This window comes from Macaca thibetana, chromosome 2, assembly GCF_024542745.1.
Source record: "Macaca thibetana thibetana isolate TM-01 chromosome 2, ASM2454274v1, whole genome shotgun sequence".
NCBI classification, from domain to species: Eukaryota; Metazoa; Chordata; class Mammalia; order Primates; family Cercopithecidae; genus Macaca; species Macaca thibetana.
Genome location: NC_065579.1, coordinates 117,316,952 through 117,333,735, shown reverse-complemented (window position 1 = coordinate 117,333,735; position 16,784 = coordinate 117,316,952). Strand labels below are relative to the sequence as shown.

The following is a 16,784-nucleotide window of genomic DNA, read 5'->3' as shown; positions in this document are numbered from 1 at the left end:
TCAATACTCTCATCAGCCAAAGTAACAAATAGAGAGAAGCTCTCTGAAAGAAAAAGATGTTTACTTGGAATAGAGCATTGCAATGGGAATACTCATTCCATAGTAAATGATTTGCGTATTCAGAGGAAGACAGAGCTTTTTAAAGGAAAAAATAATGAAGAGGATGACATAATTGTTTTGAAATAATTACACTTCACTACAAACGTCAATAATAAGGGTAATGCCAGTCTGAGGTTGGACAGGCAGTTGGTAAGCAAATGTCCTTGCAGGAGTATTATTTTGTATTAGGTTGCAATGGCCTTTGTGCAAGGTTGTGGGTTTTGTACAACGTTTTTATTATCAGGCATACAAGCGTGAGAACCCTCTTTTCATGGCTTTCCCTGGCTTTATATGTCAAGAGTATTTTTTAACATTAATGACTATTTTGATTCTGACAACTGTTACATCCTCATCTATAAAATGAAGGCATGAGATAAGATGACTGCCTAAGACCTGTTTCAAATCTCACATTCTTGATATTGCAATTGACCATTCATTAGTGGCTCCATGTTTATGTTCATCAGTGCCTATTCCTTTGCCTCCTGGCACACAGACGATATATATTTCCCTGCCTCTTTTGCATCTAGATGTAGACATATGACTGACTTCTCTCTGGTGAAATGTGAGAAGTGGATTTGTGTCATTTTCAGACCAAAGTAGTTAAGTCATGAGTGTGCCTTGCCTGTGGCTCCATTCTGCCCAGCTGAATGGAGAGGACATTGAGCATTTAGAGGAAGAAGGAGCCACAAAATGGAAAGTAAGGATGCTGGCCAGGGGTACTCTTACTGGACTGTGATGGGAGTGAGAAGTAGCCTTGATTCTGTTTTACCACCGTAATGTTAGGGTTACCCGTTAATGCCTCTAACTCAACCTAAGATGCTATATAAGTTGATGGTGGTTAGAGAGAGATGATAGAGCAAAGTAAACTTGGATTCCAATTTAGGGAGCTCTCTGCCACCTACATGGATATGTGTTTCTCAACATGCAGGTGAAATTCATATTCCCTTGACTTATTCCATCTTCCTGGAATTCCTATTGCTCCATAATAATTTCCATCAGAGTTTTAAAAAGTCCTGGTTTTCACAGTTTTCTTTCTCCCTAAATGACTTCATTTCTTTTTCCACTTCATCCTAAAGCAGAAGGAACTTGGAAATCGAGTCATATTTTTAAAATCTGGCTGTTGGAACTTGTCCAAAATCTTTGATTAGCCTGAACCCATACTATCACCTCTCAAGCTCTCTTTTGTTATAAGTCGTATCTTGCACTTTTAGAAGTGAATATTTTCCCTCCATGCCCACAAATTTTGGTGCTAGACAAGAATAAAATATGGTAATTTCCTGACATTGAGTTTGTTAAATTATGCACTGATGAGGCTTCATATTTCTTCTTCTAATTAGAGGGTAAGATTTGAGTAATAGCAAGTAAATTGCTGCAACATGTCTAAACGTATTATTTTATTTTGAATGACACCCTAGTAATGAAAAGGACTAGTTTCACAACAAATCTTTTATCTTTAAAGGTCAAAATATTATATATTTTGAAAGCTTTCCTACCTGTGAAACATATTCTGGGAAATATAATACCCTGCCTCATGGGGAAAATAATTAGCAAGGGATATGGATGCTGTCTATCAAAGGATTATTAAAGTATGAAGGATTACACAAAAGAGCTTTTCCTTTGCATTTACTAAATTGTACAAGTAGAATTTCATCAAATACATGGGAAACTGAAGTAGATAACTGCCAGAGTAATTCATCAAATAAGGGCAAGAATACTTAGGGTCATGATATAGGTTGCCAGTAACATCTTTGATTAAGTTAACACGAACATTTGCCCTTGAGTTCCATAAAAATGAGGATGCTATATATAAAACAATCTTTGTAAATTTTTTGTTTAGGGTCAGAGACTCGGCAAGACGATTAGATAACCTCTCAATACCCCTTCAATTATGACTAAATTAGGATTCACTTTTTGTTATCTATAAAGAGAGCAAAGATGTTCAGTGCTATTTATTTTGTCAACTGAAATTGGGTCCCTTTAAAAATTCTACCCATGGGGTGGGGCACAGTGGCTCATGTCTGTAACCCCAGCACTTTGGGAAGCTGAGGTGGGAGGATTGTTTGAGCCCAGCAGTTCAAGATTGGCCTGGGTAACATAGGGAGACTCCATTTTCATTTAAAAACATTTTTTTTTCCAGTTTCCTAAATTGGAATCCAAGTTTGCTTTGCTCTGTCATCTCTCTCTACTCACCATCAACTTAATATAGCCTCTTAGGCGTAGTTAGAGGCATTAACGGATAACCCTAACATTGCAGTGGTGTAACAAAATCAAGGTTATTTCTCACTCCCATCACAGTCCAATAAGAGTACTCCTGGCCAGGCAGCCTTCTATTGTCCATTTGGTGCTCTTTTTTCTTTTAGATCCTCAGATTCCTCTCCATTCAGCTGAGCAGAATAGAGCCACAGGGAAGCCACACCCATGACTTAACTTCTTTGGCCTGGAAATGACACAAATCCACTTCTCACATTTTACCAGACAGAAGTCAGTCATATGTCTACATTGAGATGCAAAGGAGGCAGGGAAATATATATAGTCTGTGTGCCAGGAGGAAAAGGAACAGGCATTGATTAACATGTTATATAGACTCTGCTTCACTGCCTCTCTCTCTCTTTCTCTCCTTCTATTATCCTTACAGAAGCAATATTGCAGAAACGTTAAGATGCAGAGTGAAGTATGCTCTAGCATCAGACTGCCAGAATTCAAATTCAGGATCTGCTCTTGGTAGCTATGCGATCTCAGGCAACCGTGTGAGCTTTCTGTATATGCTTCTCTGTAAAACAGGAATAATACAAGTACCTTCTCATAGCATTTTTGTGAATAGCAAATAAATGAATGCCCATAAGGAACTTAGAATATGCCTGGAACTTAGTTACTTCTCAATATCTGTATCATTCAGAATTCTGCGTTGCAACAGAAACAATTTTGTTGACTTAAGCAAAAAGGAGTTTATGAAGGGGACCAGGAGGTCTGCAGAAATAGGCTTAGAAAACAAGCAAAAAGCGAGCAACGTCTAGAGGGCCAACCTGAGGAACCAGAGCAATTCTCCCGGCAGACCAGATCCATTTATAGATTCACAGGTCACTTCCGCTGCTGCATTCCTCCAATTGCTACCACACCCTGGAACACTTATTCAAATTCCAACAAGAGAGTGTCTCGTTAGCCAAGCTGAAGTCGATTGCCTGCCCCTGAGCTAGAGAAAATGAATTTGGTTCCACTTGCTTCCCAGGTCCCAGGAATGCACACAGTGGCACATTTCTAACAGGAGAAGAAGTTTGTCATGGTACCTTACCATGATTGGATACTGGATAACCAAAATAATAATAATAATAATAACTATTCATTATATGATCCATCTCCCCATCCATCCACCTATCCCCCCATCCATCTATTCATCCATTCATCCTTCCACTCACACAGACATACATACATATTTGCCAGTAAACACACATCACCAGATTTCAATCAAGTTCTTTATATCCAAGCACCCATAAAAAATGAGACTTTCAGAGACAGCTTTTATGGACCTAATTCTCCCCAAGGCTTATGTCTCCCTGAGCAGTAGATAAAAAAAATATTGCAGCCTGAAAAGAATTGACTTGAAAGAATTAGAGCCCCTGCCTAAATGCCTAACATAATACAAAGGAGTTGACTCCAGCCCCAGGGTGAATGGGATCTTACGTTTTATAAAGCAAGATGTTTGTTATGATAACAGGACAAAATGGCTTTGGTCAAATCTCAAATCTACTGCATCTAAAGCAAGAATGTCACTCTCAAATTCAGATTAAAAATTTATACAAAATGCAAACAGTGTGTACAAATTCTGCTTAAAATTCTCTTTACAGAACCAAATGAGTTGCCATTGCTACTAAGCTCCTGTTCTACCTGAGCCGTATTTAACACTTTGAGCAGAGTTTAAGTCTTTCTTCTGGAACTAATAACCTCATTTAATTTGTAATTTCCGTATGAGAACTGACTCAAATTTTTTTCTTAAATCACATTATACTTCAGTAAAATTCCAAATTAGCCCTTGGGATCCCCTATTATGACAGCCCCCAAAAAAGATTCTGTATTTTAAAGGAGTTCATAGTTTTGGCATTTTAATGTCATGTTTTCCAGGAATCATAATTCAGTCACCAAAATGTGCTATAATGCAGTTGTAACAGACACACTCTTGCATCTACCTCCCACCCCTTACTGTTGTAAGGGGTGCAAGGCACCATACTAAGATATTTACATAAATCAGTTCATTCAGTCCTCACAACACCTATGACATAGGCTTTTTTTTCTTTTCCATTTTATACATGGGAAAATTGAGACCTGCAACATAAGCTACTTACCTAACTTCACACATGTAAATGATGATACAGGAAATCAAAGCCAGTAGTCCCAGTCTAGAATGTATGCTCAACCACTATACAGCCTTGCAGATCCATTTTTCTGTCTCTCTTTAACAGAGATGGTTCGTTGGCAGCCATGACTGGTATATTTGTCCTCATTATCTTGATTAATATTATCAAGGTTGGATGCCTCATCCAAGGACCAACTGGGGTAGTTCTACTGGAAATCTGGAATTGAGATTAACAGATTGCTGTTTAGTCTGTGTTATCTTCAAAACATGGATGAGATATAATCTGAGAAGTGTTTGGGTAGACATAGTCTCCAAATCTGAGAAGTGTTTGGGTAGACACAGTCTCCACATGATATGGGGCTGAGTAATAGGAAAATCTGAATGGCAGACAGCAAAATAATTAACAAGACATGCCAAGAGGAGCTTTGCATATTTCTTGCACCATTTTTTAATTTGTTTAATTAGCAGTTGGCAAAACAAGGATTTAATGGCAACCTCAATGGTAATAGCACTATTAGAGACATCCCATCCCAGATTTTCATAGGTACAACTATTTCAGTACACAAGAAAATCTGTAGAATCTCATAAATTAGACAATACTGCCAGAACATGTACCTGTTATTTGCTTTGCTATTGTGCTTCTAATTGACATTTTTAAGCACTTTACTTAATTCATATTAGCAGCCCCAGAAGTATCTTACTTGTAGGTTATTTTTCTGAATAAAGTACTGGTACTTAATTCATTATTTTTAAGGGTGTCCTTTTAAAATAAGATGCATTTTTCTATATGATAGAACTTTGTCAGTGGCTTCCAATTTTTTTTTAAGTTTTTTTGACTGTAAGTTTATTCAATGCAAAAGAATCCTTTCTGATTTTACTGAGGTGGCTAAACACGTCCATGACCAAATCTGCCTCTAAACTGGAATTTGGTTGCTGACCCAGCCCCAGCCTCGGCTTTTTCGTCGGGACCAGGAGGCAGGGCACTCCATCTGTAGGAGTGCTGTGGCACAGGAAGCTCTCAGCTTCCACTCTTGTGAGTCTTACAGGTCGCTCACTCTCCAGACCTTTAGGCTGAGGCCTGCCAGTCTCTGGATCGCTGCGACATAGAGTGACAGGCACAGTCTCCGGGGACACATGAAGGTAATCACGGAGATAGTGGATACCCTCATTGGTAAGGAACCAGTAGAAATGTCTCCAGGCAAAATGTTCCTTCTTGTAGCCTCGGGACTTGAGAGAATGCATGACCTTCATGACTTGAAGGTTAGACACATTCTTGTCTGCCAGCTTCAGGTGCTTAGGCATGTGGACATCCTTCTTGACCACCACGACTCCTTCCTTAAAAAGGAGTTCATAAACGACAATGCGGTTCTTCTTAGGCATCAACATCTCGGCGGCTGTAGGGTCCAGGGCTGGGATTTTTATAATTATGTTTAAGTATTATAAACATTAAGTTAAGAAAATACTACCCATGCTCTTGTTGGCTTTTCAGTAGTTGAAATCCCTCATAAACCTGGTTGCATTACTTCCTTTGAGTCCTAGGATTTGTCTCTATACCTGTACAATGTATTTCCCACTGTGTTTAAGATCACAGGAATTGCTTGTTTTTCTTTCTTTTTCTTTCTTTCTTTCTTTCTTTCTTTCTTTCTTTCTTTCTTTCTTTCTTTCTTTCTTTCTTTCTTCTTTCTTTCTTTCTTTCTTTCTTTCTTTCTCTCTCTTCTTCTCTCTTTCTTCTTTCTTTCTTTCTTTAGTATTTTTATATTTTTGAGACAGGGTCTCACTCTGTTGCCCAGGCTGGAGCGCATTGGTGTGACCACAGTTCACTGCAGACTTGACATCCCAAGCTCAAGCGATTCTCCTGCCTCAGCCTCCTGAGTAGCTGAGACCATAGGTGCACACTACCACGCCTGGCTAATTTTCATATTTTTTGTAGAGATGGGGTCTCACCACGTTGCCTAGAGTGGTCTCAAACTCTTGGGCTCAAGCAATCCTCCTGCCTTGCCAGCCTGGAGTTGCTTTCTATTGCTTGCAACCCAAAATGTTCTAATTCTATAAGAAAGAGGGGACAGATTTTGTATATATTAAATGATAACTACCTGGTAGGATATTTAATTTTCTTAATTTAATTCTCATGATATTCTTCCCTGGAAGTATCAAGTTGAAAGTGTTTCAGTGATTTGGGGAAGTCAGGATTTCAGCTCTGGCCTCGTGAACTCTAGAGCCCAAGCTCTCTCTCTTACCTAAAAATCAAGAAAAAGAAACCGTCAATTGTCAGAAACAGAAATATTGCTCAAAAGCTAAACTTTGACATCTGTAAATTATAAAGGTACAAACAAAATATGACAGTGGCTTGCTTCTAAAATATACCTCTGCCTCCTCTAAAACATTGAATAATAAGTGCCTATTTTTTTAAGACCCTGCGTTCAGGATTCTAAGAACCTATACAGTTACTGCCATACCTTGCACAAAGCAAGTTCTTTGTGCAAGTTACGACATTTTTCTTATAAGGCTCATTGTTCTTACAAGTTCCATCATTTGGAAAATAGAGGCAACAAAGAAGAAATGAACGAAGAATAAAGGAAAGAACAGTGCATGCAAAACTACGTTTATATTTGGTGCTTGCTTTACTTTAGCTTTTTGTCCACGAGGAAGAGACTCAGATTAAGACAGGAAAGTTTAGTTATTCAGGGAAACAGGGATCTCAGAACAGAAACCTAAGTATAAATGGGCATTGGAGAGTCAAGAGCAGAAGCCAAAATGACTCAAGAGACCTTAGCAGTGGGCTTGGCAGTTATTCCCACCAATGCTCCACCCAAAATGGGACCTGGGTACTCTTTGTTCCTTCTTTGTATATTTGTGCTTCTCCTCTCACCGCCAACCAGCTTCCCTGCCCACGAAATCTATGCTTTTCTCTACCTCATAGCTTGTTGCTCATGGTTTCTGCTTCTCACAACTTCTGCATACAGTGCTCATACCTTCTCCTACATAGTTATGGGCCCCATGTCTCCAGCTCCTCTTAATAGTACCTTTCCACTTCACCCGGGACTCTTAGCAGCCTGGCTGGCTTCACACTGTCCAATTCAAAGCCCTGGAGCTACAGTCTGACTTCCTGAGCTCATCTTTACTTGGACAGAGGCTTGTTTATTTGTTTGTGGGTTTGTTGGCCAGGCCCTCACAGTCAGAGCTGTCCAGGGGACCAGCTGCCTCTGGGTCAGATGCTCATCCCTGATCCATCCACTTCTAGGTATTGTGTGTGTGTGTGTATTGGGGGGCTTGTAGGGGGAGTGGTAGAGACAGAACATGCATTATATAACTCACCACAGCCATCGGGGCAGAGGTGGGCTGGTTTACCTTAGGAAAAGCTGTGGTAGCCACCAGGATGGGCATGTTTAGGTCAGGTTTTGCCTTAAGTCTCTGTGTATTAATAAAAACAATAGCTATCATGTGCCAGCCCCCTACTATGCACTTAGTACTATTCTAAAGGCTTTACATACATGGTTCTGCACACTGCTACATAATACCTTTATCACATGGGCCCACATTTTGAAGTGCTTTATGAAGTAGGCTCCCATTATGGAGTACTATTTCCTTTTTGGAGATGAAGACACTGAGGCACAGCCAATCTTCACTCTTAACCATGACATACATTAGAAGTTGATAAGGGTTGGGGTTGTGGAGTTTGTTAAAGGAAGAAGGAAAGATATCATTCAGAAAAAGGAACTGGGGGAAGTTATTGTTTCTCTTTGGAATTTCTGATCCCTGATAAACCAAATATTTTTCAAGCTCCTAAACAAACAGCCAAGGATGGAGCGTGTTCCCCATTAAAACTAAGTGGCAGCACAATATTCAAGATGCAATTAAAGTGTCTGTCCCTGGGGATACTCTAAAGAAGTCTTCTTTAGAGTCTTCTTTCCATGGCGGTTGGGAAAATAAACTCTCCACAAAGCAGTGAAGGAGTACACTGACAAAAACAATTCAGTCTCTCTCTTGCAGTCTGGGTCCTTGATTGTCAAAGAGGAACAGCAAAGGCCAATCCAGATTTCATCTGATATTACGATGTGAAAAATTCCCCACCTCCAAGAAGATGTCCTTGGTCATTTCAGGATCTCTGTTACCCAAGAACTCTTGAACTCCCATTGCATTTATTTTGTGGCTCACATCAGAAAGCTGTCTGCAAAAGGAAAAAGGAAGGAAGGAAGGAAGGAGAGGCAGAAGGAGAGGGAGATGGAGGGGAGGGGAGGAGGAAGGGGAGGGGGAGCGGTAGAAGGAGAGGGAGAGGGAAGGAAGGAAGGAGGGAAGGAAGGAAGGAAGGAAGGAAGGAAGGAAGGAAGGAAGGAAGGAAGGAAGGAAGGAAGGAAGGAAGGAAGGAAAGAAGGAAAGAAGGAAGGAAGGAGAAAGAAGGAAAGAAAAAAGAAGAATAAATAATTGTGATCCAATGTCTGAGCCACTTTCTTGTAGCTTCAAATGTGCAAGCAGCAGAGGCAACAGCAGCTGCCAAGATATTAGCATGAGCAATTTGTGCAGATGCTAAAATCTAAAAGCAGACATGCATCTGGGGGCCTTTAAAAATCCTTGCTGTGCGTGATTGCTATGACCTTTTCCTTCAGTGCTCTAATCTCTTTTTTCTGGAGGGTTTGGCCCCAGGTTCTGAGGAAGCTGGTGTATCTTTGTGACCTGGTCAAAGGCCATTATGTCTGGGTGAGTCCACTCAGCGATCAGAGGGAAGGAAGGGTAAACACAGCAACGAAACAAGCTGCCAAGTGAACTAAAACAAAACAGAATGGCATAGAGACCTCCTTGGTCACTATGCATTTGAATATCTCCACCTAAACACAAACTGAAGAGTTCAAGGTGACTGTCTGCCTCTCACCCTCAGCAAAGCCCTCCTGTGGCACATGGTGCTGTCTCCTGCTCTCTGCCTTGATAAGAAGAAGTGTGCAAATATGTTCCAAATCCAACCCCCATCCTCCTGTCTTTCCCTACCAGAAAATAGTTACTACACTATTTCTATCACTATTTCTAACTGCAATTCTTCTATAAGGGAAATGCATAGGGGCTTTTTCTTTCTTTCTCTCAAACTCCAGCATATTCCTTTTATATTTGCATGCATAGGTTTTCAGGGAACAAATTCCCTGCAGAAGCAGTGTCACACACTGTATTAGTCAGGGTTCTCTCGAAGGATAGAACTAATAGGATAGATGTACATTTGAGGAGGAGTTTTTTAGGAGAAATCACTAGGTGAAGTCCTACAATAGGCCATCTGCAAGCTGAGGAGCCAGGAAGCCAGTCCTAGTCCCAAAACCTCAAAATTAGGGAAGGCATTAGTGCAGCCTTCATCTGTGTCCAAAGGCCTGAGAGCCCCTGGCAAATCACTGGTGTAAGTCCAAGAATCCAAAAGCTGAAGAACTTGGAATCCGATGTTCAAGGACAGGAAGCATCCAGCATGGGAGAATGATGAAGGCCAGAAGACTTGGCCAGTCTAGTTCTTCCACATTCATCTGCCTGCTTTTACCCTAGCCATGCTGGCAGCTGATCAGATGGTGCCCATCCAGATTGAGCGTGGCTCTGCCTCTCCTAGCCCGCTGACACAAATGTTAATCTCCTTTGGCAACACCCTCACAGACATACCCAGGAACAATACTTTGCATCCTTCAATCCAATCAAGTTGACACTTAATATTAACCATCATACATACTATATCAGATCTATGTTGAATTCTCCCCTATCAGTTATAGAATCGGAAAATGTAGACTTGAATGTTAGAACCACTCTGTGTGTATGCGTGTGTGTGTGTGTGTGTGTGTGTGTGTGTGTGTGTTTATTAAGGCCAAATTCTTTGTTAGCCAGAGTTTGCCTGTCTTTTAGAAAAAGAAAAACAACACTGATTCAGTAAGTTTTGCTTTTTTAATAGCACAGTGGTTTTCTCTTTGGGGGAATTTTTTCTTGGACTGGGGGCCTCAAAAAATAGACACACATATATTTTCTTCACCTAGCCCAGGGTTTCTCAGCCTCAGCATAGTGACATTTTGGGTCTACATTAGTCTGTTTTCACACTGCTATAAAGATACTACCTGAGACTGCGTAATTTATAGACAAAAGAGGTTTAATTGACTCACAGTTCCATATGGCTGGAGAGGCCCAGGAAACTTACAATCATGGCAGAAGGCAAAGGGGAAGCAAGGCACATCTTACATGGCACAGGAGAGGGATAGAGTGCAGGGGAAGCTGCCACATTTAAACCATCAGATTTCATGAGAACTCCCTCACTATCACAAGAACAGCATGAGAGCACCGCCTCCATGATCCAATCACCTCTCACCAGGTTCCTCCTTCGACAAGTGGGGAGTACAATTAGAGATGAGATTTGGCTAGGGAGACAGAGCCAAAACATATCAAGGCTGGATAATTTTTTGTTGTGAATGACTGTCTTATGCATTGCATATAAATATACATAAGTTTTTTTAAGACAGAGTCTCACTCTGTCACCAAGGCTAGAGTACAGTGGCATGATCACAGCTCACTGCAGCCTTGACCCTCCTATGCTCAAGTGATCCTACCACCTAAGCCTCCTGAGTAGCTAATACTACAGGCATGTGCCACCACACCAGGCTAATTTTTTAATTTTTGTAGAGACAAGGTCTCATTATGTTGACCAGCCTCAAGCAATCCTCCCGCCTTAGCCTCCCAAAATGCTGGGATTACAGGCATGAGCCATCACACCCAGCCTTCATTGCAGGATATTTAACAGCATTTGGGATTCTACCCAGTAGATGTCAATTCCCTCCCACCCCAATATATAACAACCAAAAAGTATCCCCAAAGGTTGCCAAATGTCCGCTGGGGGGAGTGGGGCAAAGCAACCCCAGTTGAGACATAGAGAAGAGACAGGGCTCTCACACAGTAAATACTCAATATGTGGGTTTAAGTGTGAACAAACAAAAGTGTTTCCCACTGCTCTTGAGAATAAGGCACAGCATCTAATCTTGGCCTTTATCACTAATGTGGTCTGGCCACAGTTTGCCAGATAATTTAGATTTCTATCCATCCATCCCCTGCTTCTTTCTCTCCATCCACACTCACTTCTCTCATGGGGTTTAGCAGCAGTTGGTGCCTCTCTATGTTATGACCTTCTCGTCCCTTCTTGCAGGAACCTAGTTCCTGTTTATCCTTCACAGCTCACTCAAGTAACAAATCCTCAGGGAAATGACAGTGAAATCCTCCCTGTATGGGTTGTACTCTCTATTACAGCCACTCTTCTCTCCTTAGCTCTTATTTTGGTTGAAACTTTGTATATGTCTGTGGATTTTTGATAAGTGTCTCTCTTCCCCACTAAGCCGTCTGTTTCTTGAGGACAGGGACCAGGACCAGCTTTATTTTGCTCTTCGATTCTCATTTTTCCCAACTGTTGCCCAGCATCCAACACAGTTCCTGGATCACCCTGGATACAAGTATTTGAATAAATGAATATACGAACAAATGACTCAAAGGGCTGTTTCCTAGCAGACTATTTTAAATATGCTACTCCCTTGTTCCAGTAGGTAAAGACATTTGAATTTGGATAGCTGCTTACAATCAACAAGATGTTCTTTTATTTTAAAATCTTGACTTAGCTTTGTCCGTTCAATCGATCCCTCAAAGATGTAGAAATATCAGTAATTTACAAGTGATAATTTGGATTAAAATCAGCTATATCAGAACACCCCAGAACAGTGCTTCTCAAAGTTGAGTGCATTGAAATCACCAGGAGTGCTTATAGGACTAGGGTAAGCCCACCTCCAGAGTTTCTATAAGTAGGCCTGGGATGTGGCTCAATAATTTGCATCTCTATTAGGTTCCCAGGTGATGCTGATAATTCTGGTTGGGGTGCCACATTTTGAGAAACTCTGTCCTAGAATAAGCAGAACCACAGAAAGCCTATTGGGGTCTGAGCATCTTTCAGTAGTAGCTTTTTTGCAAAAGAAAAAAAAAGAATTATTCTAACTATTGTAATAACACTTTTACAAAAATTGAGGTTCAGAAAGGTAAATCAGAATTGAAGAAGCATAACCATCCAGCTATCCGGTAAGCAGCAGAGTCAAGAAAGAGATCCAGCCCTGATTACAAAGCCTGATTACCCTTTAGCTGTGCTTCTAACTCGCCAAATGGAAAGAATTGCTGAAGGTATTTGTTAATTGTACAGGCAAGTCTCCTGATGAACTGGGTTTGAAAAACAATGCACTGGCTTTACTTACCCAGAGACACAACGCTGTGACTGGGACTACCCCTGGCCCCATCTTTTGCCTGAGCTACCCCGAGGCTGTTCCATCACTGAACTATGACACAAACCAACTTACCTGGTATTTCTACTGGGATCTCTCCAGAGATGAGCAATAGTGTGCTGCAGTTATGCAAAGTTACAGAGTAAAAAGGGTCCTTTTTCCTTTTTATTGTTTTCCTTTTTTTTTTTTTTTTTTGAACATCAAGTTTTATTCCTTAGTGAGCAATTTAAGACACTTTTTAATTAAAAACAGGGCCATTATAGACTGTGTGTGTGTGTGAGAGAGAGAGAGAGAGAGAGAGAGAGTGTGTATATGTGTGTGTGGTGTGTTTATGTGTGTGTGGTGTGTTTAAGGTAAAATACAGACTTCAGGTGAGCCTCATGCTTGAGATAAATGAATCATTCCCCACCATCACACAACCCCAACCAGAAGTATTACAGTATCTTTTCTGCTGTTGGGGTAATTTGGTGACAAGTTTAAAAGCTTGTTTGAATCAATACATGAGAAGGTTCTAATATCAGTCAGGGAAACAGTAAGAACATCAAAGGATAATCTACTTTTTTTCAGGGGTATGAAGGTCAATGTTATTCCTGAATGGCAGATTAAAAGGTGACTCAGATATCATTCATACCTAATTTCAGGAAATTACAATCCTGTGGGGCTAGGCTTGCCAGATAAACTACAGAATGCCTAGTTAAATTTGAATATCAGGTAGGAATATCCCATGCAACACTTGGGATTATACCTATACTAAAAAGTTACTTATTGTTTATCTGAAATTCAAATTTAACTAGGCATCCTGTTTTCTCTCCACCTATATCCAACAAGCCTAAGTGGGGCAGTAAGCGAGTATCTATGTAGTTATAATGCATTTCTGATACTGGTTGGACAATGATAATTACTTCAAGGAAATTACAAAGGAAGTGGTTTCAGAAGAGGCAAAAGTCACATCTGGTTGAGAAACTAAAAGAAGATGATTCAGGAGGTATAATCAAAGTTGAGTCTTGAAAAGGAAGCAAGATTTAGAAGAAGCAAGATCTAGGAGAGTGTTCCTGTCTTGAAAGCAAAGGTACAAAGACAGGAAAATATATAGTAGATTTAGTTCACGGGAGTATAGATTTTGCCTCAAGGGGTGATGAAGCCAGGGTACAGAGGTCACAGTGAGATAAGGCACTTAGGGTTAATCAGTTCCACAGGGACTGGGGAAACTCTGATGGTTTCATTGAATCTGGGCTTCAAGGAAGGTTAATCTAGCAAGAGTTTATAAAATGGACTAGAAGGAGAAGATTAATTAGATGGCTATTTCTTGGTCTATGTCAGTGTTTTTCCAAATATGGGTTGCAGCTTAGTTAGCAAGTTGTAAAATCAAATTAATTGGTTATGGCCAGCATTTAAAAAATGCACACATAATAAAACATTTAAAAAATAGTGTATATCAGCAATCATCACAGTTCAGTGTTGCTTTAAAAAACCCTTGTTTGTTTCATAAAGGAGTGGGTGGTAAGTGATGGGTTGTGATATAAAATGTGCTTCTAATGGAGTTGGGGTCCAAAATATTTGAAAGCCATTGGTCTATGCTGTGGATGGGTCAGTTGATTTCTTTGCCTTGTCCATGCTACCTTCTCAAGGAATCAGTTCTCTCTCACTGATTTTGGCAGTGACAGTTCAATGTGCTATATGATTCCAGCTCAACCAAAGACACCTAGATGAGGGTGAATATCTAACTCAAGAGAAAGGAATATATGGACAACCTGAGCCAATCTTCCCATCCTGAGGAGACATCCAAAAGACATCACCTGAGGTTACATGGAATTGTGGGCTGCAGCTGTAAGAACGAAAGAAGCACTAGCCAGTCCCCAAGAGATGGAGAGAGACCCAGTGAAGCTGTTTATGGAAAAAGAGAGTGATTTTGAGTTCCAAATTTCCAGCTCTAGTCCTTATGTGCCCAGGCTTTTATTGCTGACCCATGGATATGTGAGAGATTGCCTACAGTGTCTGTGTTTTTATTTGCAATAAATTTCCTCTTTTCTTAAGCATGCTGGAGCAGGTCCAGTTCCTTGTTACCAACTGCTCTCTCACCAAGGCAGACTCTTGGACAGTGATAATATCAACAAGTAAATATTTATTGTGTAAATATATAATAATAACTATTTGGTGCCTCTTTGTGCCCAGAAACCATAGGCTAGACAATTCACTGGTCGTGGCCACCATAAATGTGAATCCTTCGAATATCCTATAGGTTCTATACCTTTACAAATACAACCACTAAGTCACTAAGAGATTAAGCAAATAGCCCTGGATCACCTGACTACTAAGTGACAGCAGGGACTTGCCTAGGCTCATCATCCTCCACAATCAGTACTTTTGCCACCATATCACTTGATGTGGTGAGTAAAGAGCAAAGACAAGGCCAAGATGACAAGATCCCAGCCCCATGACTATGAAAGTTGTTTAAACTCAAGTCATGTTATTCTTTCCCTTTTAATTTCTCTCTTCAACTTTATATTCTGATAGCAGTCAACTGATCTTGCAGCATAAGACTGTTTCCATAAAACCCCAAATGAAGTGGAAATGACTATAATACAGATAATTTGATCAACAGTCAAACCATACAGTAATTCAGATTTAAAAAACAAACAAACAGCCCAAAATCTCCTTAAGCTGATAAGCAACTTCAGCAAAGTCTCGGGATACAAAATCAATGTGCACAAATCACAAGTATTCTTATACACCAATAACAGACAGAGAGCCATATCGTGAGTGAACTCCCTTTCACAATTTCTACTAAGAGAATAAAATACCTAGGAATACAACTTACAAAGGATGTGAAGGACCTCTTCAAGGAGAACTACGAACCACTGCTCAACGAAATGAAAGAGGACACAAACAAATGAAAGAACATTCCATGCTCATGGATAGGAAGAATCAATATCGTGAAAATGGCCATACTGCCCAAGGTAATTTATAAATTAAATGCCATTACCATCAAGCTACCAATGACTTTCTTCACAGAATTGGAAAAAACTACTTTAAAGTTCATATGGAACCAAAAAAGAGCCCAGATTTCCAAGACAATCCTAAGCAAAAAGAACAAAGCTGGAGGCATCACGCTACCTGACTTCAAACTATACTACAAGGCTACAGTAACCAAAACAGCATGATACTGGTACCAAAACAGATACATAGACCAATGTAACAGAATAGAAGCCTCAGAAATAATACCACACATGTACAACCACCTGATCTTTGACAAACCTGACAAAAACAAGAAATGGGGAAAGGATTCCCTATTTAATAAATGGTGCTGGAAAAACTGGCTAGCCATATGTAGAAAGCTGAAACTGGATCCCTTCCTTACACCTCATACAAAAATTAATTCAAGATGGATTAAAGACTTAAATGTTAAACCTAAAACCATAAACACCCTAGAAGAAAATCCATAAAAACCCTAGGCAATACCACTCAGGCCATAGGCATGGGCAAGGACTTCATGACTAAAACACCAAAAGCAATGGCAGCAAAAGCCAAAATAGACAAATAGGATCTAATTAAACTAAAGAGCTTCTGCACAGCAAAAGAAACTACAAGCAGAGTGAACAAGCAACCTACAGAATGGGAGAAAATTTTTGCAATCTATCCATCTGACAAAGGGCTAATATCCAGAATCTACAAAGAACTTAAGCAAATGTACAAGAAAAAAAACCAAACAACCCCATCAAAAAGTGTGCAAAGGATATGAACAGACACTTCAAAGGAAGACATTTATGCAGCCAATAGGCACATAAAAAAGCACTCATCATCACTGGTCATCAGAGAAATGCAAATCAAAACCACAATGAGATATCATCTCACACCAGTCAGAATGGCGATCATTAAAAAGTCAGGAAACAACAAGTGTTGGAGAGGATGTGGAGAAATAGGAAGGCTTTTACACTGTTGGTGGGACTGTAAACTAGTTCAACCATCGTGGAAGATGGTGTCGAGATTCCTCAAGGATCTAGAACTAGAAATACCATTTGACCCAGCCATCCCATTACTGGGTATATACCCAAAGGATTATAAATCATGCTGCTATAAAGACA

General features: G+C 40.2%; 1 pseudogene; it reads right to left on the bottom strand.

Moving 5' to 3' along the window:
* Positions 1-5,321: 5,321 nt before the first annotated feature.
* LOC126948838 (40S ribosomal protein S10-like) lies at positions 5,322-5,833 on the bottom strand (annotated as a pseudogene).
* Between the last annotated feature and the right edge of the window lie 10,951 nt (positions 5,834-16,784).